Genomic DNA, 23,361 nt, shown 5'->3' with positions numbered 1-23,361 from the left:
GAGAATAAATAGTAGCAAAATACTGCAGATGCTGGAAATCTGAAATAAAAACAAGAAATGCTGGAACCACTCAGCAGGTCTGGCAGCATCTGTGGAAAGAGAAGCAGAGTTAACGTTTCAGGTCAATGACCCTTCTTTGGAAGTTCCGAAGAAGGGTCACTGACCCGAAACGTTAACTCTGCTTCTCTTTCCACAGATGCTGCCAGACCTGCTGAGTGGTTCCAGCATTTCTTGTTTTTATTTGAGAATAAATAGTGCCCTTCTCCAATTTCAACTGCACAAACACTTTCAATCTGGCTCAGTAGTTTAGTTGGTTACAGCACCTGTCTAGTAAACAGGAGATCCTGGGTTCAACTCCCAGCAGAGCCTTATTGCAGTGTGCTTTAGAAGTTTCCTAATCAATAATTTTATCGATGTCTTGTGAACTTTGACTTAGAATTCAAATTAGATAATGAATTTCAGTCACAGGAGAAAACAGCCATTGTGAAAGATGTGAGTTTGGAATGGCTGTTCCTCCTTGCACAGAAATTCAGTGCTGATATTTCAAAGGCAACTTCTTTCATAGAAGTTTGTTCACAGATGCATTCAACCTGGAAAACAGCACGACATTAATCTCACTGAAGGAAAGTGTGACCACGTTGTCTGTTTCAGAGTGTTTCTGTCGTTATGTGTTGCTTTCAACCGTGACTGGGACATGACGCAAGCGAGAGGGTTGAGCCGAGGTTTGGAATATTTGTCAGTCAGGAACAAGAAAAATCAAAGGAAGCAAATAAGAAAACCTGTGTCTCATGTGGTTACCGAGAGACGGTGAGAAGATATTAAACTTTGTTCTATTCAATACAGCTGTGATTAACTTTGACCTTTTCTGCCTTTTGCAAACAGTATTTGAAGTGTTTCGGTAACAGTGTTCAGTGGGGTCTGGGTGAGCAGCTGCGGAGTGTAACAGGGTCAGGACTGGATGCAGGAAGTTCTCTGACAGTCTCTCTCTCTCTCTCTCTCTGATGGGTTTGAGTTGATTTTCAACTGGCAGCTGTTGGTGTTTCAATAAATGAAAGAAGTTCCCTCCACCCATTTTTTGGACAGACAGTGTATTCCAAGGATGTAAAGGGTTAATGCTGAAGACAGTGGGATCAACCCCTCCCACTGTCAGAGTGATGATGTAACAGTCACATGAGATGAGGTTTGGGAGAAGAGAGAGCAGCACCAAGGATGCTAGCTCAGGAGGCTTGATGAGTGTGCATATAGTATTGTGTAAATTAGAAAAGAGTTCTTAGTTCTTTCAGCTGGAGATGTGTCCAGAAAATATCGAGAAACTCACAATTTTATTATTCAGGAGTCGAAACACAGATATTAATTCCAAGTGACAGTTCTGGGTTCATTTAACAAAACAAAGGTAGAGAATAATATGACTCACTGATTGAAATCCCCCAGTGAGGAGACAGTTAAACAGGTGATCTGTTGGGGCATCCTTCAATCCAAGGTTTCGGCAGCATTTAATCTCTCTTTTTGGTGAAATTCTTTGTTATTTGCATCTTCTTTTTAATCCAGCTTTGATGGGTGGGTGAAAAAACTCAAAAAAACTGAACAGTTCCATCCTTTCTTTTCTTCCTTCTTCCCTTCTTTCCATCAGTTTCGTTCTTCTGTCCCAGATCAATATCATGATGAGAATCCCAATTTAATCTGCTGTTTTATCCATTCCAATCAAAATTCAACATTCCAATCAAATCTATTTGTTATTCCACAGTGTCTCTCCATGTGTTTTACTCTGTTGTATTCTCTCACAGTCTGTTTGATGATCAATGTTACATCTCACTCTCTGTTCTGGTGAAGATCAGAAGCAGTGATATCTGTTTTCACCACCCACCAAGTCGGCCTGAAGCTGTGCCTCGCCGATCATGTGGAGTTAGGAACATAGGAGCAGGAGTCGGCCATTCAGCCCATTGAGCCTGCCCCACCATTCAATATGATCATGGCTGATCATCCACTTCAATACCCTTTTCCCCACACTTTCCTCATATTCCCTTATGTCATTTGTATTTAGAAATCTGTCAATCTCTGCTTTAAACATATTCAATGACTGAGCTTCCACAGCCCTCTGGGGTAAAGAATTCCAAAGATTCACAACCCTCTGAGTAACAACATTTCTCCTCATCTCTGTCCTGTGTCCTTGGGGGTGCTTTTGCTAACGCTGTTGGGGAGGGTTTAAAATAATGTGGCAGGGGGATGGGAACCAAATGAGGAGGTCAGTGGACAGTAAGGAGGTAGTAACTAAAGCCTGTAAGGAACTAGATAATGAAGTCAGCGTGACTAAGGGGAAGAGTAGGCAGGAAGCAGATGATGAACGCAAAGGGACTGGTGGTCTGAGGTGCATTTGTTTTAATGCAAGAAGTGTAGTAGGAAAGGCAGATGAACTTAGGGCTTGGATTAGTACCTGGGAGTATGATGTTATTGCTATTACTGAGACTTGGTTGAGGAAAGGGCACGTTTGGCAACTAAATATCCCAGGATATCGATGTTTCTGGCGGGATAGAGAGGGAGGTAAAAGGGGTGGAGGAGTTGCATTACTGGTCAAAGAGGATATCACAGCTGTGCTGAAGGAGGGCACTATGGACGACTCGAGCAGTGAGGCAATATGGGCAGAATTCAGAAATAGGAAGGGTGCGGTAACAGTGTTGGGGCTGTACGACAGGCCTCCCAACAGCAAGCATGAGATAGAGGTACAAATATGTAAACAGACTATGGAAAGATGTAGGAGCAACAGGGTGGTGGTGATAGGAGATTTTAATTTTCCCAACATTGACTGGGATTCACTTAGTGTTAGAGGTCCAGATGGAGCAGAATTTGTAAGGAGCATCCAGGAGGGTTTTCTAGAGCAGTATGTAAATAGTCCAACTCGGGAAGGGGCCGTACTGGACCTGGTGTTGGGGAATGAGCCCGGCCAGGTTGTTGAAGTTTCAGTAGGGGACTACTTTGGGAATAGTGATCACAATTCCGTCAGTTTTAGAATACTCATGGACAAAGATGAGAGTGGTCCTAAAGGAAGAGTGCTAAATTGGAGGAAGGCCAACTATACCAAAATTCGGCAGGAGCTGGGGAATGTAGATTGGGAGCAGCTGTTTGAAGATAAATCCACATTTGATATGTGGGAGGCTTTTAAAGAGAGGTTGATTAGCGTGCAGGAGAGACATGTTCCTGTGAAAATGAGGGATAGAAATGGCAAGATTAGGGAACCATGGATGACAGGTGAAATTGTGAAACTAGCTAAGAGGAAAAAGGAAGCATACATAAGGTCTAGGCGGCTGAAGAAAGACAAAGCTTTGGAAGAATATCGGGAATGTAGGACCAATCTGAAACGAGGAATTAAGAGGGCTAAAAGGGGTCATGAATATCTTTAGCAAACAGGGTTAAGGAAAATCCCAAAGCCTTTTATTCATATATAAGGGGCAAGAGGGTAACTAGAGAAAGGATTGGCCCACTCAAGGACAAAGGAGGAAAATTATGCGTGGAGTCAGAGAAAATGGGTGAGATTCTAAACGAGTACTTTGCATCGGTATTCACCGAGGAGAGGGACATTACGGATGTTGAGGTCAGGGATAGATGTTTGATTACTCTTGGTCAAGTCGGCATAAGGAGGGAGGAAGTGTTGGGTATTCCAAAAGGCATTAAGGTGGACAAGTCCCCAGGTCCGGATGGGATCTATCCCAGGTTACTGAGGGAAGCGAGAGAGGAAATAGCTGGGGCCTTAACAGATATCTTTGCAGCGTCCTTAAACACGGGTGAGGTCCCGGAGGACTGGAGAATTGCTAATGTTGTCCCCTTGTTTAAGAAGGGTAGCAGGGATAATCCAGGTAATTATAGACCGGTGAGCCTGACGTCAGTGGTAGGGAAGCTGCTGGAGAAGATACTTAGGGATAGGATCTATTCCCATTTGGAAGAAAATGGGCTTATCAGTGATAGGCAACATGGTTTTGTGCAGGGAAGGTCATGTCTTACCAACTTAATAAAATTCTTTGAGGAAGTGACAAAGTTGATTGATGAGGGAAGGGCTGTCATATACATGGACTTCAGTAAGGCGTTTGATAAGGTTCCCCATGGTAGGTTGATGGAGAAATTGAAGTCGCATGGGGTCCAGGGTGTACTAGCTAGATGGATAAAGAACTGGCTGGGCAACAGGAGACAGAGAGTAGCAGTGGAAGGGAGTTTCTCAAAATGGAGACATGTGACCAGTGGTGTTCCACAGGGATCCGTGCTGGGACCACTGTTGTTTGTGATATACATAAATGATTTGGAGGAAAGTATAGGTGGTCTGATTAGCAAGTTTGCAGACGACACTAAGATTGGTGGAGTAGCAGATAGTGAAGGGGACTGTCAGAGAATACAGCAGAATATAGATAGATTGGAGAGTTGGGCAGAGAAATGTCAGATGGAGTTCAATCCAGGCAAATGCGAGGTGATGCATTTTGGAAGATCCAATTCAAGAGTGAACTATACAGTAAATGGAAAAGTCCTGGGGAAAATTGATGTACAAAGAGATTTGGGTGTTCAGGTCCATTGTTCCCTGAAGGTGGCAACGCAGGTCAATAGAGTGGTCAAGAAGGCATACGGCATGCTTTCCTTCATCGGACGGGGTATTGAGTACAAGAGTTGGCAGGTCATGTTACAGTTGTATAAGACTTTGGTTCGGCCACATTTGGAATACTGCGTGCAGTTCTGGTCGCCATATTACCAAAAGGATGTAGATGCTTTGGAGAGGGTGCAGAGGAGGTTCACCAGGATGTTGCCTGGTATGGAGGGCGCTAGCTATGAAGAGAGGTTGAGTAGATTAGGATTATTTTCATTAGAAAGACGGAGGTTGAGGGGGGACCTGATTGAGGTGCACAAAATCATGAGAGGTATAGACAGGGTGGATAGCAAGAAGCTTTTTCCCAGAGTGGGGGATTCAATTACGAGGGGTCACGAGTTCAAAGTGAGAGGGGAAAAGTTTAGGGGGGATATGCGTGGAAAGTTCTTTACGCAGAGGGTGGTGGGTGCCTGGAACGCGTTGCCAGCGGAGGTGGTAGACGCGGGCACGATAGCGTTTTTTAAGATGTATCTAGACAGATACGTGAATGGGCAGGAAGCAAAGAGATACAGACCCTTAGAAAATAGGCGACAGGTTTAGATAGAGGATCTGGATCGGCGCAGGCTTGGAGGGCCGAAGGGCCTGTTCCTGTGCTGTAATTTTCTTTGTTCTTTGTTCTAAGTGGTTTCCCCCTTATTTTGAAATTGCATCACCTGGTTCTCGACTCCCCAACCAGGAGAAACATCTCAGCTGCATCTACCCTGACTGTCCTTTAAGTATTTTGTGGGTTTCAATGGGATCACCTCTCATTCTTTGAAACTCTAGAGAATACAGCCCGTTTCCCCAATCTCTCTTCATAGGACAGTCCCACCATCCCAGGAACAAGTCTGATGAACCTTTGTTGCACTCCCTCTGTGGCAATAATATCCTTCCTAAGGTAAGGGGACCAAAACTGCACACAGTACTCCAAGTGCGGTCTAACCAAGGTTCTTTACAATTGAAGCAAGAATTCACTATTCCTGTACTCAAATCCTCTTGTGATAAAGGCTAACATACCAATAGCCTTCTTAATTGCTTGCTGCACCTGCATGTTAGCTTTCAGTGACTTATTGTCATGGACACCCATGTCACCCTTATATTCCGTACCTCAGCTAGTAAAGGAAAGGATTCCATATATCTGCTGAACCAGCTTATTGACCTGTCCTGCTACTTCAGGGATCTGTGGACATTCACTCCAACGTCCCTCACTTCCTCTACACCGTTCAGTGTTCTCCCGTTAATTGTGTATTCCTTTGCCTTTTTTTACGTCTGTTCTCGCTGTTCCCTGCTCTCCGAGTGAACTCTTGCTCCCTCTCTCTCCTGGGCTCTTTATGCTCCACTTCGCTTTCACTGTTTCCCGCTCTCTTAATGTATCAATATTTGTTTGCCTTGCGTTTAATTTAAAATATGGATTAACTGTATTTTACAGTTGTAGGTTTTATTTGGTAGTCCTGTACAAGTTGTGGATTGGTATTTAATATTTAGCTCTGTGAAAACGAGGGGCGGCACAGTGGCGCAGTGGTTAGCACCGCAGCCTCACAGCTCCAGGGACCCGGGTTCGATTCCGGGTACTGCCTGTGTGGAGTTTGCAAGTTCTCCCTGTGTCTGCGTGGGTTTTCTTCGGGTGCTCCGGTTTCCTCCCACAAGCCAAAAGACTTGCAGGTTGATAGGTAAATTGGCCATTATAAATTGTCACTAGTATAGGTAGGTGGTAGGGAAATATAGAGACAGGTGGGGATTAGATTAGATTAGATTAGATTAGAGATACAGCACTGAAACAGGCCCTTCGGCCCACCGAGTCTGTGCCGAACATCAACCACCCATTTATACTAATCCTACACGAATCCGATATTCCCAACAAACATCCCCACCTGTCCCAATATTTCCCTACCACCTACCTATCCGCCCGGATGTTTGGTAGGAATATGGGATTAGTGTAGGGTTAGTATAAATGGGTGGTTGATGGTCGGCACAGACTCGGTGGGCCGAAGGGCCTGTTTCAGTGCTGTATCTCTAATCTAATCTAATAACTTTCAATCTTATACATGGGCTGGTCTGCAAGCTCCAAGTCCTTCATTTTGTAGTAATGGAATTGATACTGTATCTTTCAGTCTTAATCTCTGTGGGATTTTTGAACTGGTATGTAATGCATAGCTCGGTCTCACGTCTGATGTACATTATTGGGATTCAAAGGATGATAGGAAATAGGGGCATTAGGCCATTCAGCCCATCGAGCCTGCTCCAACATTCAAACAGATCGTGGATGATCATCTACCTCTACGCCATTTTTCCCTGCTATCTCCATATCCCTTGATCTTGTTAGTATTTAGAAATCTATCGATTTATGTCTTGAATATGTTCAATGATTGAGGCTCCACAGCCCTCTGGGATAAAGAATTCCACAGAGTTCCCACCCTCTGAGTAAAGAAATTCCTGCTCATCTCAGTCTCAAATGGCCTGTCCTTATTCTGAGACTGTATCTCCTTGTTCTAGAATGACCAGACAGAGGAAACATCCTCTCCATATCTACCCTGTCACGCCCTGTAAGAATTTTGTAAGTTTCAATGAGATCACCTTTCATTCTTCGAAACTCCAGAGAATTTCGGCCCAGTTTCTGCAGTCTCTCATCATAAGACAATCCCACCATCCCAGGGGATTAGTCTGGTGAATCTCCGTTGCACTCTCTCCATGACAAGTCTATCCTTCCTTAGATAAGGAAACCAAAATTGTACAGAATATTCCAGGTGCAGTCTCATTTAGACTTTATACAATGAAGCAATACATGATTAACCATGTACTCAAATCCCCTTTCAATGAAGACAACATACCATTTGCATTCTTAATTGCTTTCTGCACCTGCACACTAGCTTTTCGTGTCTCATGAACAAGGACACCCAGGTCCCTTTGGACATCAACACTTCCCAACCTCTCACCATTTAAGAAATACTCTGTCTTTCTGTTTATTCTACCAAAGTGGAGAACTTCACACTTATTTACATTATATTCCATCTGCCATGTTCTTGCCCATTCACTTACCCCGTCCAAATCCCCTTGAAGCCTCCTTGCATTCATTCTGTTCATTTCAATCAGGCAAATTTTGTCTGTTCAATTTCAAGTTTTATATTTAAAATGTGGCCATGGTGACAGAGTTTATTTAGATCTGATAGTGAGTTTGTTTTTGGACTGTGATTGATGTATCAACCTATCACCTGTATTGAATTGGAGTGAAATAGAAACAACTTCTGTCTCTCCCGCTGTTGTTTGACTGTTGGATTGAAAATGTGTCTCTTGACTTTGGGATCAGTGTCTGTCTGACTACTTCTTTTGTTTGTTCCAGTGGAACTGATGAGCTGGCAGTATCTCTGTGCTTTGGGAGTGATCCTGTACCTACTGTGTGTTGGAACGAGCTCGCTGCACTTTTCCTTGTGTCCAAGAATCACCACATCCATTCAGGTTCCTTCATGTATTTTCCTGCAGGAATGAAAGAACTGGTGAGGTAGAAGATACAAAAGCGATCAATGTAATCGTCCCAATAATAATCATTATGAACAATCACAAAATGAAAACCAGGAACACAAACAGTGTCAGTGTCTGACTCCACTGCAGTACTGTAACATTCAGCTTCTGTTTACCAGGTGTTTGCAGTGGTTTTACAACAAGTTTGTGACATTCAGAAAGAACACAAGCCCTGCACTGCTCAATGACTGGGACTGTCCGATAGAGCAGTGACCTTTACACAGTCACATTTCTATTTCAACGGAAAACAAGCAGCCACTATTGAAAATGTGCCTTTCACACTTCTCACCTGGTGTCTGCAATAAATGCTCTTTGTCTAACTGTCCACATCGTTATTTTGCGGCTATTTTTCCGCCACTGTTCACGATCCAACAAACAGTGAGAGACTGGAACTAAAGCAGGAAAATTCCCTCTCCTTTGGGTGGTGAAATTGTCAGTGATTTTCAATAGTGATTTCTTCCCATTGTGTCTCCCTGAGCCTGTACAGACACTGTCCGAGAATGAACTCTCCCTTCCCCGTGTCCCCGGCTCACTCCATGTTCCGGGAGCAGCTCCTGCTCCACAGTGTCTGTTCCAAACACTCCCCGACTCCCCCTCAACTTCCCACCACTCAATGCTAATCTCTGAGCACATCTGCGGACACGCTCCCAAAGCAGTGGCTGCTGGAAGCAGATGCTGTTTGTTCCCTTCCCCCGGGCCCGGGAAGTCTCCATTAGCAGCTGATTTAAAGCATCTTCCCCTGATTGAGTGAATGGCCTCACAGACTGGGTTGGGGAAAGGCTGCGCATGCACTCCACTCCTCATTGTGACGTCACACTGGGGGCGGGGCTGCATCGCGCATGCGCAGATCCCTGCTGCAATTCAGCACTCAAACATCAATGGGAACTTTCCCCATTTCACCCTCATCAAAGTCCCAAAGAAAGTGAAGAGGGGCTTGGACTGGAGGGAGGGAGGGGCGGGGTAGGGGGAACCTAGAACCCAGAAAGCTGCCCACTTGCCCCATTTAGATGCTCAATTTGCGGTCATTCCCTGCAGGGGGTTTGTTATTATTGAGCCCCTCCTGGTAAAACAATCCGATAGAAAGAGGGGAGAAAGGAGGGAGCCGGTGTGCTTGCTGGGACCTTGCAGAATTCATTTCAGCAGCAAAAGTCCCGGGTTATATTAACCCGAGTGAAACACGCTGTCAGTGAGAGGGAAACCGAACGGCCCTTTTCATCTTTGCATTGGAAACAAAGTAGAGCCGGAAGTGCGGCGAGCAGAGCAGACACACAAGCTCAATGACAGGAGAGCTCGGCCGTGCCTGAGTTTCAGCTCCCGGCTCTTACATTTCCTCATCCACACTGTCTTTACTGTGGATGTTCAGGGGTTCCTTGTCGGATCTGAGGACTGTATCCATTAAACATTCTGAGCCAGGAGATCCACACACTCTCTGTTATCAAGATTTATGGGCAGGAATGTTTCAAAACTTTGTCTATTAAATCATTGTATTATTCACAGAACGAATGAGGCAATCGGTTCATTATTCAGGCCTTGAACTTGGTTTGGGTAGACCGAAAACTGAGAGGTTCAGCACCTCTCCATTCTTTCACTATTGGCCGTGTGGCCTAATGGATAAGGTGTCTGACTTCGGTGTATTTAACGAGGTTATCAGAAGATTGCAGGTTCGAATCCTGCCATGGTCATTTTGGGCGATCACTGTTTCGCACCACAGCCTCACAGCTCCAGCGACCCGTGTTCAGTTCTGGCTAATGTCTGTGCGCAGTTTGAGTTCTCCCTGTGACTGCGTGTGTTTCCTCGCACAGCCAAAGACTTGCAGATTGATTGGTAAATTGACCGTTGTGAATTGCCCCGAGTGTTTGTCGGTGGTGGGGGATGTGGTCGAGAATATGGCATTGATGTAGGATTAGTATAAATGGGTGGTTGTTGGTCGGCACAGACTTGATGGGCCGAAGGGCCTGTTATAGTGCTGCATCTATTAATAAATAACTTATTTTTTTGATGAAATAACAGAAAAGGTTGATGAAGGGAAAGCAATGGATGTTGTCTATATGGATTTTCAGAAAGCGTTTGACAAACTACCGCATAAAATGCTGGGTAACAAAACTGAGGCTCTTGGAATAGGAGGATCAGTATCTGCTTAGATTAAAAAATGTGGGAAACATCAAAAAAAGTGAGTTGTGATATTTGGTTGTTTTTCAGAATGGAAGATGGTGAACAGTGATGTCCACAAGGGTCAGTGTCAGGACCACCATATATAGAAATGACTTGAATATTGGAATCACAGAATCACAGAATTGTTACTGCACAGAAGGAGGCCATTTGGCCCATCGTGTCTGCACTGACTCTCCAAATGAGCAATTCACCTCATATCACTTCCCCGTCTTCTCCCCATAATCCTGCACATTCTTCCTTTTCAGATAACAGTCTAATTCCCCTTTGAATTCTTCAATTGAACCTGCCTCCATCACATTCTCAGGCAGTTCATACTTTAACCACTCGCTGTGTGAAAAAGTTTTTCCTCATGTCGCTTTTGCTTCTTTTACCAATTACTTTAAATCTGTGCCCTTTCATTCTCGATCCTTTCACAAGTGGGAACAGTTTCTCCCTCTCCACTCTGTCCACACCCCTCATCATTTTGAATACCACTATGAAATCTCCTCTTAGCCTTCTTTTCTCCAAGGAAAACAATCCTAACTTCTCCAATCAATCTTCATAACTGAAGTTCCTCATCCCTGGAACCATTCTCATGAATCTTTTCCGTAATCTCTCCAATGCCTTCACATCTTTCCTAAAGTGTGGCACCCAGAACTGGACGCAGTACTTCAGCTGAGTCTAGTGTCTTGTACAAGTTCAACATGACCTCCTTGTTCTTGTACTCTATGCCTCTGTTACTAAAGCCGAGGATACTGTATGCTTTATTAACCACTCTCTCAACCAATGACTTATACCCCCAGGTCCCTCTGCTCCTGGACCCCCTTTAGAATTGTACCCTTTATTCTATATTGTCTCTCCATGTTCTTCCTACCAAAATGAATCAATTCACATTTCTCGGCATTGAACTTCACCTGTCATCTGTCCTCCCATTCCACCAACTTGTCTATGTCCTTTTGAAGTTCTACACTATCATCCTTACAGTTCACAATGCTTCCAATTTTCGTATCATCCATAAACTTTGAAATTCTGCCCTGTACACCAAGGTCTAGGTCATTAATATATATCAGGAAAGGCAAGGGTCCCAACACTAACTCCTGGGGAACTCCACTACAAACCTTCCTCTAGCCCGAAGAACATCCATTGATCACTACTCTTTGTTTCCTGTCACTCAGCCAATTCCATGTCCATGTTACTACTGTCCCTTTTATTCCATGAGTTATAACTTTGTTCACAAGTCTGTTGTGTTGCACTGTATCAAACTCCTTTTGAAAGTCAATAAAAGCAAAATACTGCAGATGCTAGAAAGCTGAAATATAAACAAAAAGTGCTGGAAATACTCAGCAGGTCTGGCAGCATCTGTGGAGAGAGAAACAGAGTTAATGTTTCAGGTCAGTGACCTTTCAGATGCTGCCAGACCTTTTGAAAGTCCATGTACACCACATCAACAGCATTGCCCTCATCATCCCTCTCTGTTACCTCATTAAAAAACTCCAGCAGGACAGTTAAACATGATTTTCCCTGAAGAAGTCCATGCTGGCTTTCTTGAATTAACCCACATTTGTCCATGGGACTATTAATTTTGTCCCGAATTATTCTTTCGAGAAGTTTTCCCACCACCAAAATTGAACTGACTGGGGAGTGAGACGAGGTGAGTTGCTCTGACAGAGAGCCAGCACGGGTTTGACAGGCCGAACGACCTCCTTCTGTGCTGTAGCCATTCTATGATTGTATGATTCTAGCGACAACTGTTGGTGGAGAGGCAGTGATGCAGGAATGGGTTGACAGAAAGGGGAAAGTCTGGGCTGGTGTGTGTTCGGGTTTGTGAATAAAGGTGATTTGGAAGCTGTGTTCCAAATTGAAGTGTTTACTGGAAGGAAGAAGTTGATGTAAATAAAGAGTAAAACGTGTTAAGATGAAGCGTGGTGTGAATGTGGATAGCAGTAAATATTGTGTTGGTGAATTATTTGTGTTAATAAACTTCCACTGCGCCCTCTGCTGCAGGCTGCTGTTTATATCCAGCTGTGTATTAGTGCTGTGTGTTCGCGAGAAAAATGTTTGTTTCAACGCTGTTTATAAAGCAATAGCATTGCACTCAAACAGTCCCAGACATAGCAACACACGTACAAAAGCAAAATACTGCGGATGCTGGAAATCTGAAACATAAACAGAAAATGCTTGAAATAGTCAGCAGGTCTGGCAGCATCTGTGGAGAGAGAAACAAAGTTAATGTGAGCTAAGGAAACAGACCTGAACTGTTAACTGTTTCTCTCTGCACAGATGCTGCCAGACCAACTGAGCATTTCCAGCATTTTCTGTTTTTATTACAGCAACACAGGTGTTGGGAGGCTCAACCTGGCTACACAATGTTACAAGGACGCTGAGTAACACCATCGACAACGGGACAGAGAGAAAAACACACAGAAAACCAAGAATAGACTGTGAGGAAGCAAAAGTGAGGGACAGAGAGAGAGACATGACTGAGATGGCGAAACAAGGCATTTGTATGATTGTAATAAAAGCAAAATACTGCGGATGCTGGAAATCTGAAACAAAAACAAGAAATGCTGGAATCACTCAGCAGGTCTGGCAGCATCTGTGGAAAGAGAAGCAGAGTTAACGTTTCGGGTCAGTGACCCTTCTTCGGAACTGACAAATATTAGAAAAGTCACAGATTATAAACAAGTGAGGTGGGGGTGGCGCAAGAGATAACAAAGGAGAAGGTGCAGATTGGACCGGGCCACATCGCTGACCAAAAGGTCACGGAGAAAAGGCAAACAATATGTTAATGGTGTGTTGAAAGACAAAGCATTAGTACAGATTAGGTGTGAATACACTGAATATTGAACAGCAGCAAGTGCAAACCTGAAGAAAAACAACCTGAAAAAAACAGTGGGTAAGCAAACTGAACAAACTAAGATGAAATGAAATAAATGCAAAAAAAGATTGTAAAAAATGTAAAAAGGAATGTAAAAAAAAGGAAGAAAAAATAACTAAAAATGAAAGTAAAATGGGGGGCTGTCATGCTCTGAAATTGTTGAACTCAATGTTCAGTCCGGCAGGCTGTAGTGTGCCTAATCGGTAGATGAGATGCTGTTCCTCGAGCTTGCGTTGATGTTCACTGGAACACTGCAGCAATCCCAGGACAGAGATGTGAGCATGAGAGCAGGGGGTAGTGTTGAAATGGCAAGCAACCGGAAGCTCAGGGTCCTGCTTGCGGACTGAGCGGAGATGTTCCGCAAAGCGGTCACCCAGTCTGCGCTTGGTCTCCCCAATGTATTTGTATGATTGTGTTCTCCCTGTTATCTGAAGGTATTTCCTGTTGTGTAAATATGTTTACTGTTGTGTAAAGATGTCCCCTGTTGTTGTGTAAAGGTTTTCCCTGTTATTGTTTTATTTTCTGTTCCTGACCGCCTCCTCACTGTGACCATTTGTCCTGGTTGTATTGTGGCCAACATCACCATCTGGTGGTGGAGACGAGGCTCTGCAGGAAGGGGTTGACAAAGTGGGAGAGACTCGGCTGGTCCGTGTTTGCAGTTTGTGCAGCTTGTGTTCGTGTGAGCAAAAGTGAGTTGTTACTGATTGATGTGTTCACTAGAAGAAAAAAGCTGATTGCAAGGAGTGCCTTAGGAAGCATTTTGTTATGATGTTTTAAAAGTGAACTGTTTGTGTTACTACCGAACATAAATAGCAGAGAATGGTTTCGATCCATTGACTTCTGGGTTATGGGCCCAGCACGCTTCTGCTGCGCCACTCTGTTAACTACTGTTTTAAATTTTATCTGCCTGTTAGTGAAATATGTTCATTTCCCCAATATTTTTATAAAAATAGGATTGTCTTCTGAATGCTCAAGAATCCCAGACTCAGCAACACACGTGCTGACGGACTCACCCTCATTGCACAATGACACAAGGACACTGAGTAACAGCACCGACAATGAGGGAGGCAGAGAAAGACACACAGAAAACCAGGAAGATATTATCAGGACCCAGAAGGGAACAGACAGAGAAAGACACACAGAAAACCAGCAAGAGACAGCAAGAGACCAATGATTTATGTAATCGTGTTCTCTATTGTGTAAAGATGTCCCCTGTGTTTTTAAAATATTTTTCCTGCTGTGTAATATGTTCTCTGTTGTGTAACTATATTCGCTGTTGTGTCAAGATGTTCTCTGTTATTGTGTAAAATGGTTCCCTGTTGGGTAAAGATCTTCTCAGTTGTGTAAATATGATCCGTCTTGTGTAAAAGTGTTCCGGGTTGTTTAAATATGTTCCCTGCTCTGTAATGTAGAGCTGAGTCTGCACTAATGGAATTGCTGCAGTATCTTCCAGTCTGATACTGTATGAGGGCTGGAATGTGATCCAACGCACAGTATATACAAATTAAATTGCTATTGTATCTTTTAGTTTCACAATCCGGGGGAGTTTTAAACTGAAATCTCAGTTTGTATCTCAGGTTATGCTATCTTTCAGATTCTCTCAATCTGATATCACACTTGAGATTTAGACTTAAGAAAGGATGTACTGGCATTGGAGGAGTTCAAAAGAGATTCACTCAGCTGATTCCTGAGATGAAGGGGTTGACTTATCAAGAATGGCTAAACAGGTTATTCATTCGAGTTCAGAAGAATGAGGGGTGATCTTTTTGAAACGAACAAGATTCTGAGGGTGCTTAACAGGGTGAAGAAGGGTCTCTGACCTGAAACATTAACTCTGCTTCTCTCTTCACAGATGCTGCCAGACCTGCTGAGTATTTCCAGCATTTCTTGTTTTTATTAACAGGGTCGATGTTGAGAAGATGTTTCCACGAGTGGGGGAATCTCAAACTAGGCGACATAGTTACAGAATAAGGGGACACTCATTTAAAACTGAGATGCAAAGGAATTTCTTCTCTCAGAGGGTAGTGAATGTCTGGAATTATCTACCCCAGACAGTTGTGGAGACGAGATCACTGAAAGTATTTAAAGAGGAAGTAGATAGATTTTTGAAATATTGGAGAGTTGAGGGCTATGAAGAGCTGGCATGAAAGAGGAATTGAGGTCTGGGGCAGATCAGCCCTGATCTTACTGAATGGCAGGGCAGGCTTGAGGGGCCGAATGGCCTACTCCTGCTCCTATTTCTTATGTTATGTTATATCTAATGTATATGTCAGGATGCACTATGGGAATTAATACTGAAACTTATAAACTCATAACGTGTGTCAATATTGGGCTGATATTTAACTTGAATCTCAGAGTACATTATTGTGGTTAATTCTGTAACTTTGAAAAGGGAACTCTGTGCCATAATGAAAACAAGATATGCTGGAAATACTCAGCAGGTCAGGCAGCATCTGTATAGAGAGAAGCAGAGTTAACGTTTCAGGTCAGTGACCTTTCATCAGATGAGAAACTGATCAATCCACTGTTACAATAACTCCATCTCTGACTCCCTCCTGACAGTAACTAATCCTTTCACAGAGACTGTGGGTGGTTCTGAAAAGAGCCTTTGGGTTATGAAATGACATTTTTCCACTTTACTTTTTCTGGGAGTTCAGAGCGCTGAGAATGATTCTCACTGACATGTACAGGGCAACAGACCGACTGATTTGGCATAACGGTGTAACTAATGTTTGGGCTAACTCATGGCATCAGGTCAAACATGGGCAAGGAAACCTCATGCTGATTATCACCTACCACCCCCTCCCAACCAACCCCTCTCCCCGCCCCTCAGCTGATGAGTCAGTACTCCTCTATGTTGATCACCACTTGGAGGGAGCACTGAGGTGGAACAGGGCGCAGAATGTAGTCTGGCTGGGGGATGTCAATGTCCATCACCATGAGTGGCTCGGTAGCACCACTACTGACCATGCTGGCCGAGTCCTAAAGGACATAGCTGCTCGATTGGGTCTGCAGTAGGTGGTGAGGGAACTAACAAGAGGGAAAAACATACTTGACCTCATCCTCACCAATCTGCCTGCCGCAGATGCATCTGTCCATGACAGTATTGGTAGGAGTGACCACTGCACAATCCTTGTGGAGATGAAGTCCCGTCTTCACATTGAGGATACCCTCTATCGTGTTGTGTGCCACTACCACTGTGCTAAATGGGATAGATTTTGAACAGATCTAGCAATGTATAACTGGGCATCCATGAAGTGCTGTGGACCATTAGCAGCAGCAGAATTGTACTCAACCCCAATCTGTCACCTCATGGCCCGGCATATTCCCCCACTCTAACATTACCAACAAGCTGGGGATCAACCCTAATTCAATGAAGAGTGCAGGAGGGCATGCCAGGAGCAGCACCAGGCATACCTTGAAATGAGCCGTCAGCCTGATGAAGCTACAGCCCAGGACTACTTTCATGCCAAACAGCAGAAGCAGCATGTAATAGACAGGGCTAAGTGATCCCACAACCAACGGATCAGATCTACACCCTGCCACATCCAATGATGAATGGTGGTGGACAATTAAACAACCAACAGGAGGAGGTGGCTCCACAAATACCCCCAACCTCAATGATGGGGGAGCCCAGCACATCAGTGCAAAAGACAAGGATGAAGAATTTGCAACAATCTTCAACCAGAAGTGCCGAGTGGATTATCCATCTCGGCAACCTTCTGAAGTCCCCAGCATCACAGATGCCAGTCTTCAGCCAATTCAGTTCACTCCAGGTGATATCAAGAAACGAATGAAGGCATTGGATACAGCAAAGGCTACAGGCCCTGGCAATATTCCGGCAATGGTACTGAAGACCTGTGTTCCAGAACTTGCCGCGCCCCTAGCCAAGCTGTTCCAGTACAGCTACAACACTGGCATCTACTCGGCAATGTGGAAAATTGCCCAGGTATGTCCTGTACACAAATAGCAGGACAAATCCAACCCGGCCAATTGCTGCCGCATCAATCTACTCTCAATCATCAGTATAGTGATGGAAGATGTCATTGACAGTGCTATCAAGTGGCACTTGCTTCACAATAACCTGTTCAGTGACACTCAGTTGGGTTCCGCCAGGGCCATTCAGCTCCTGACGTCATTACAGCCTTGGTTCAAACAAGGACAAAAGAGCTGAACTCAAGAGGTGAGGTGAGAGTGTCTGCCCTTGACATCAAGGTAGCATTTGACTGAGTATGGCATCAAGGAGCCAGAGCAAAACTGGAGTCAATGGGAATCAAGAGGAAAACTCTCCACTGGTTGGAATCGTACCTAGCACAAAGGAAAATGGTGGTGATTGTTGGAGGTCAATCATCTCAGCTCCAGGACATTACTGCTGGAGTTCCTCAGGGTAGTATCCTCGGCTCAACCTTCTTCACTACTTCATCAGTGACCTTCCTTCAATCATAAGGTCAGAAGTGGGGATGTTCGCTGATGATTGCAAAATTTAGCACCATTCACGACTCCTCAGAAGCAGTCCATGTAGAAATCCAGCAAGACCTGGACAATATCCAGGCTTGGGCTGATAAGTGGCAAGTAACATTCATGCCACACAAGTACCAGGCAATGAACATCTCCAACAAGAGAGAATCTAACCATCTCCCATTGACATTCAACAGCATTACGATCGCTGAATCCCCCATTATCAACTTCCTGGGGGTTCCCATTGACCAGAAACTGAACTGGAGTAGCCTTATAAATAGTGTGACTACATGAGCTGGTCAGAGGGTAGGAATCATGCGGTGAGTAACTCACCTCCTGACTCCCCAAGCCTGTCCACCATTTACAAGGCACAAGTCTGGAGTGTGATGGAATACTATCCACTTGCCCGGATGGGTGCAGCTCCAACAACATTCAAGAAGCTCGACACCATCCAGGACAAAACAACATGCTTGATTGGCACCCCGTCCACAACATTCACTCCCTCCACCACTGACGTACAGTGGCAGCAGTGTGTACCATCTACAAGATGCACTGCAACAATGCACCAAGGCTACTCAGGCAGCACCTTCCAAACCTGCATCCTCTGCTGCCTAGAAGGACAAGGGCAGCAGATGCATGGGAATACCACCACCTGAAAGTTCTCCTCCAAGCTACACATCATCCTGACTTGGAACTATATCGCCATTCAGCAGGGCAATCCACAAGAATACCAATTTAAGGGACAACAACAACTTTCTTCTGTATGAGAAGAGAGTGCTGATTGTTTGGCAAGTGAACTCTGATTGGGCGAGGCATTGCCATTCAGAATGCACCAGTTTATGGTAACTGACAGATAACTGCCCAGTTTTGTTTGAAATTTAAACCAGGCAGCTTGACTCTGATTGGTCAAGGCATTGCCTTGTGGAATGAGCCAGTGAATGGCTGTCACTTATTTTGTTTAGCTGAAACTGGCACAATGTGTGTGCATGTTCTTTCTGTCTGCAAAGAACAGGGCCCTGTGTATTAATATATGTAGTTTACAGTACACACCAGTGCACCACACTGCGAGCCCTACTGACAGTCTGAAATCGGTTGTCAGTGTAATTCTTAGCACACTGAGAATTATTTAGCAAATGTTGTCCTATTGTGGAATCACATCTCATGTTGGATACTGTGTTTTGAGTTTTGCAAGCACGGGTTGGTTGGGTAGGGCCCATTGCGAACAGTGGAAGGGACATGTTATTTGATACAATCCGCCAGTTTTGGGATGTACGGTCTAGAAACCTAGCATCACACTGGTATTGAAATTCATATATCACGTTACTTATTTGTGTGATAGGCAGGACGTCTCTTTTGCTTGACAGCAGCATCCTGTTAGTGGTGAACACCACACTTGTTGCTCCTGCATAGTAACAGCAGGAAACAGCGAGCTTCACCTGTTACTCAAATATTGGGGATATATTACCTTTCCAGGGTAATTTGAGGGAGACTGGGCACTTTTCAGGGCTCAAAATGACGTCCTTCAGCCCGTTTATAAGTTTGTGTGATATACAGATAGAAATGATCTGATCAGTGTAACCATTGTAATGCAGGATGTCTTTGATTCGCCCGATTTCAGCATCAAGCTTGCATCGTGAGCAAATGGCTCAGCCCTATTTATGAGGTTTTCGATAAGACTCCGTGGTTACGGAGGGATGGAGGGAGGTGGTTACGGAGGGAGGGAGGTGGTTACGGAGGGAGGGAGGGAGGTGATTACAGAGGGAGGGAGGTGGTTACGGAGGGAGGGAGGGAGGTGGTTACGGAGGGAGGGAGGTGGTTACGGAGGGAGGGAGGGAGGTGGTTACGGAGGGAGGAAGGAGGTTGGGACAGGTGAGAACACATAAGGATTTAGAAACAAGGATGAGTATTTTGAAATAAAAACAAGAAATGCTGGAACCACTTAGCAGGTCTGAGGATTTTGAGGTTGAGTTGTTGCTGGACCAGGAGCCAATGTCGGTCAGTGATTGGTTGCCGAGAAGGCCAATCTTATAGCTCGTGGAACTGTAAGAATCCCAACGCGTGCATTGACCTGGGAAGGTAGGTTTGCGGTAGAACGTGGTAGAAAACCCCTTAGCAGATTTCTCAACTAGTACATCAAGGAAAGGGAGCTCATTTGACAGCTCCATTCCAAAGGTGAATTTGAGTGTAGGATGGAGCCCATGAAGACGTGCAAGGAAATTATTTCATGCAGCTGCGGATTCAAATATAGCAAACGTATCATCTACATATTGGAAATATGCAAGAGGTCGGAGGTTAGGTGTCATTCCCTTAAAAACAGGTTTGTCATGGAATCCAACAAAGATGTTTGTGAGAGCTGGGCCTAGAGGGGATCCCATGGCAACACCAGCGATACATGGTGTCAATAAAAGTGAACTCAACTGTGCAAGTTGCCGAGTTCATAAGTTCAATGAATACGGATTCACACAATGGTGACGGGTCTAGATCGCCATGATATAGCACTGCAGTGCAAATATCTATGGCTTCCTGAAGTGGTACATTGGTGAATAGGCTAGCAATGTCAAATGACATATGGACACGGCATTGCTATCGATATGCAAGTCCTGTATGGTCTTCACAAATGTGAAGGAATCCTTCACTGTGTTTGTGGAGAACTTGCTCAAAAACTGGTTGTAACAATTTGCCCAATCATTTGGCAAATTCATTTCAGGTTACTATTTACATTACTTCAAATAAAGAAAACACAACGACACAAAGAACTGAGCACAACGCTGAAAGTTTCACAGCAAATAGTCAAATGGGAAAAGGATGAAATACAGAAAGAAAAAGCCTAAAATACTGAAAACACTCAGCCAGTCCGGAAACAACTGTGGAGAAGAGAGGCTCGGGTTAGTGGTCCAGTTCTGTGACCCTTCTATAGACCTGAAACATTGCTCCTACCTTCCTCTCTACACAGATACTGCTGGAACTGCTGAGTGTTTCCAGAATCTTCTGTTATTATTCAGATTTCCAGTGTGTGCAGTATTTCTCTTTTTGAAAATAAAATATTCCCTGAGAGGAATGGAACTTTACATAAAAAATAGGAGTAGGCCATTCGGCCCATTGAAATAGCTCTGCCATTCAATAAGATCACAGCTGATTTCCTACATCAACTCCATCTTACCACACTAGCACAGATCCTTGATTCCCTTAGCATCCAAAAACCTATCGATCTCTCTCTTGGATATACCCAATGATTGAGCATTTCCATCTCTAGAGTCACAGAGAGATACAGCATTGAAACAGGCCCTTCGGCCCACCAAGTCTGTGCCGACCAACAACCACCCATTTATACGAATCCTACATTCATCCCATATTCCCTACCACATTCCCACCATTCTCCTACCACCTATCTACACTAGGGGCAATTTACAATGGTCAATTTACCTATCAACCTGCAAGTCTTTGGCTGTGGGAGGAAACTGGAGCACCCGGCGGAAACCCACGTGGTCACAAAGAGAACTTGCAAACTCTGCACAGGCAATACCCTGAACGGAACCGAGGTCACTGGAGCTGTGAGGCTGCGGTGCTAACCACTGTGCGTAGAGAATTCCAAAGATTCACAATACTTTGAGTGAAAAAAAATTCTCTGCTTCTCAGTCCTAAATGATTGAGCCGTTTATACTGAGATTGTGATCCCTAGTTCTAGATTCCCCAGCCAGAGGAAACATCCTCCCAGCATTTACCCTGTTAAATCCCTTAAGATTTTTAGGTGCCAGTAAGATTACCTCTGACTCTTCTCAATTCTGAGGAATATCGGCCTCGTCTACTCAATCTCTTCTCATAGGACAATCCCCTCTTCCCAGGAAGCAATCGAGTGACACTTTGATACACTTCCTTTAAGGCAAGTATATCCTTCCTTAAATAAGGGGACCAAAACTGTACACAGTGCTCCAGGTGTGATCTCACTGAGGCTCTGTCTAATTGCAGTCAAACTTCTTTGTTCTTATAAAAACTTTTCACAATGTTGAACACAACTATTAACTACCCCATTAACATCTCTGCTCTAAGAACAAGGACCCCAGCTTCACACACCCCAGACCCCTATTCTTTCCACATTAGCTGAATTCCTGCATCTCTGATACATTCTAGTAAATCTCCTCTGCACCCTCTCTAAGGCCTTGACATTCCTGCTAAAGTGTGGATCATGGAATTAGACACAATGCTCCAGCTGAGGCCCATAACCAGTGAGATTTATAAAGGTTCAGCCTCAATTCCTTGTCTGTGTCCCGTACTCCCATTTCTGGTTTCTGACTCAATGTCGGCTCTGAGCTGTTGAAACTGCCTGAAGAAACATTTCCACCCAACAAAGCGCTCGGAATGTGAGAAGGGACAAAGTGAGTGACCAAGTACATCAACTCCAAGTAAAACTCCACCATGTAGTGAAAACACTCGAAACACAACGGCTCTTTTAAGAGCCACCCACAATCTCTCTGAAAAAGCTGCACCAACATCTCTCTAGAATTGGTTTATTTCATTGGTTTTAATGCTCAGTAACTCTCTGGAACTTTCTCACTGTCTTTGTGTTTTCTGTTTCAATCTGGTTTGGAGATTCTGGGAAGATGAGTTTCACTGCCTGGGAGGATCTTTGTGGTTTTCCTGCAGAAACACAAAACAAAGTCTCTTTTCAGAGTCACCCACCGCATCATAGGGACAGCAGTGACCTGGGAACGGGAGCTGGGGTGTGTTTTATGCCGGAAATATCAGTTAATGATTTATGTTGTGCTCTCGTTATATTCCAATCTCTGAATTGAGCCTTTCCACCGCACCAGGGTTATGGGGAGAGTTTTCATCGTTTCTTTTCCAAACGTACAGACGATGTTATAAAGTTGATGATTTACCCAGATGGTGGATTCTCCCCTCACAGTGAAAAGTAACATCACACCTTCACATCTGCCCATTGTTTTATAATTGAGTAATTAGTCAAATGGAATTATTTGTGATGTTATTTCCCCCGAGACGGTGTTTCCTGCAGTGAAACTGATCAGTTTCAGCTCAGTCATTCAGGGACCTGGAATTCCTGCAGTTTGAGCCCGCTGCAACCCCAGCCCACTTCTGATTGGTCACCCTCTTCTCATAAAGTCAGTGACAGCACATGAGGAGGCCATTCGCCCCATTAAGTCCATGTCGGGTTTCCAATCTGTTCAGTCCCCGACTCGATCCCCAAAGCCCTGCATAATCCCTTTGGGTCAAAATGACCACGGCAGGACTCGAACCTGCAATTTTCTGATAGCATCATAAAATATATCGAAGTCAGACGCCTTATCCATTAGGCCACACGGCCCTTAGCTTACATGAATGATTCAATCAGAGAACCTCGAAGCACAAAATACAAAAAATCATTGGTTGAACCTGTCAACCTGGCACAATATTTGAATTTGTGAAAGCCGCCAATTTCACTGTGGAAAAGAAGTGATCGACTGGAAAAGTACATAAAAATCTATTTTCCCGTAGCGGTTTAAATAAACTTTTAAAACACAATTCTGCTTTTACCGACTCAAATTGCTGGTGCTATTTTATGAACAGCTTTATTTTGCCAATTTTTGTCAACTTCTCATCTGTAACTGACAGTAAAAGACTCCGTTCAGCAATCTTTCACACGACAAATAACTCAAACTCGGTGTGGAAGTAATAAATTACAGACTATTGGTAATTCCCCTTCACACAGGCTTCAGGGGGACAGTGAGAAGCCACTGAAATAGTTGCTTCATCCTTTTAAAAG

General features: G+C 44.2%; 3 non-coding genes across 3 annotated transcripts; 2 read left to right on the top strand and 1 right to left on the bottom strand.

The window, feature by feature from the left end:
* Nucleotides 1-295: 295 nt before the first annotated feature.
* Nucleotides 296-369, top strand: trnat-agu (transfer RNA threonine (anticodon AGU)). Its single transcript has one exon. It is a non-coding gene; the product is annotated as a tRNA-Thr (tRNA).
* A 9,340-nt stretch (nt 370-9,709) lies between these two features.
* trnar-ucg (transfer RNA arginine (anticodon UCG)) lies at nt 9,710-9,798 on the top strand. Its single transcript is given in 2 exon segments — nt 9,710-9,746; nt 9,763-9,798. It is a non-coding gene; the product is annotated as a tRNA-Arg (tRNA).
* Nucleotides 9,799-22,834: 13,036 nt separating this feature from the next.
* On the bottom strand, nt 22,835-22,923 carry trnar-ucg (transfer RNA arginine (anticodon UCG)). The gene is given in 2 exon segments: nt 22,835-22,870; nt 22,887-22,923. It is a non-coding gene; the product is annotated as a tRNA-Arg (tRNA).
* Between the last annotated feature and the right edge of the window lie 438 nt (nt 22,924-23,361).

The sequence above is a fragment of the Heterodontus francisci genome, chromosome 35 (assembly GCF_036365525.1).
Source record: "Heterodontus francisci isolate sHetFra1 chromosome 35, sHetFra1.hap1, whole genome shotgun sequence".
Classification (NCBI taxonomy): Eukaryota; Metazoa; Chordata; class Chondrichthyes; order Heterodontiformes; family Heterodontidae; genus Heterodontus; species Heterodontus francisci.
Note: the sequence above shows the minus strand (reverse complement) of the source record. Positions and strands in the feature narration are given on the sequence as shown.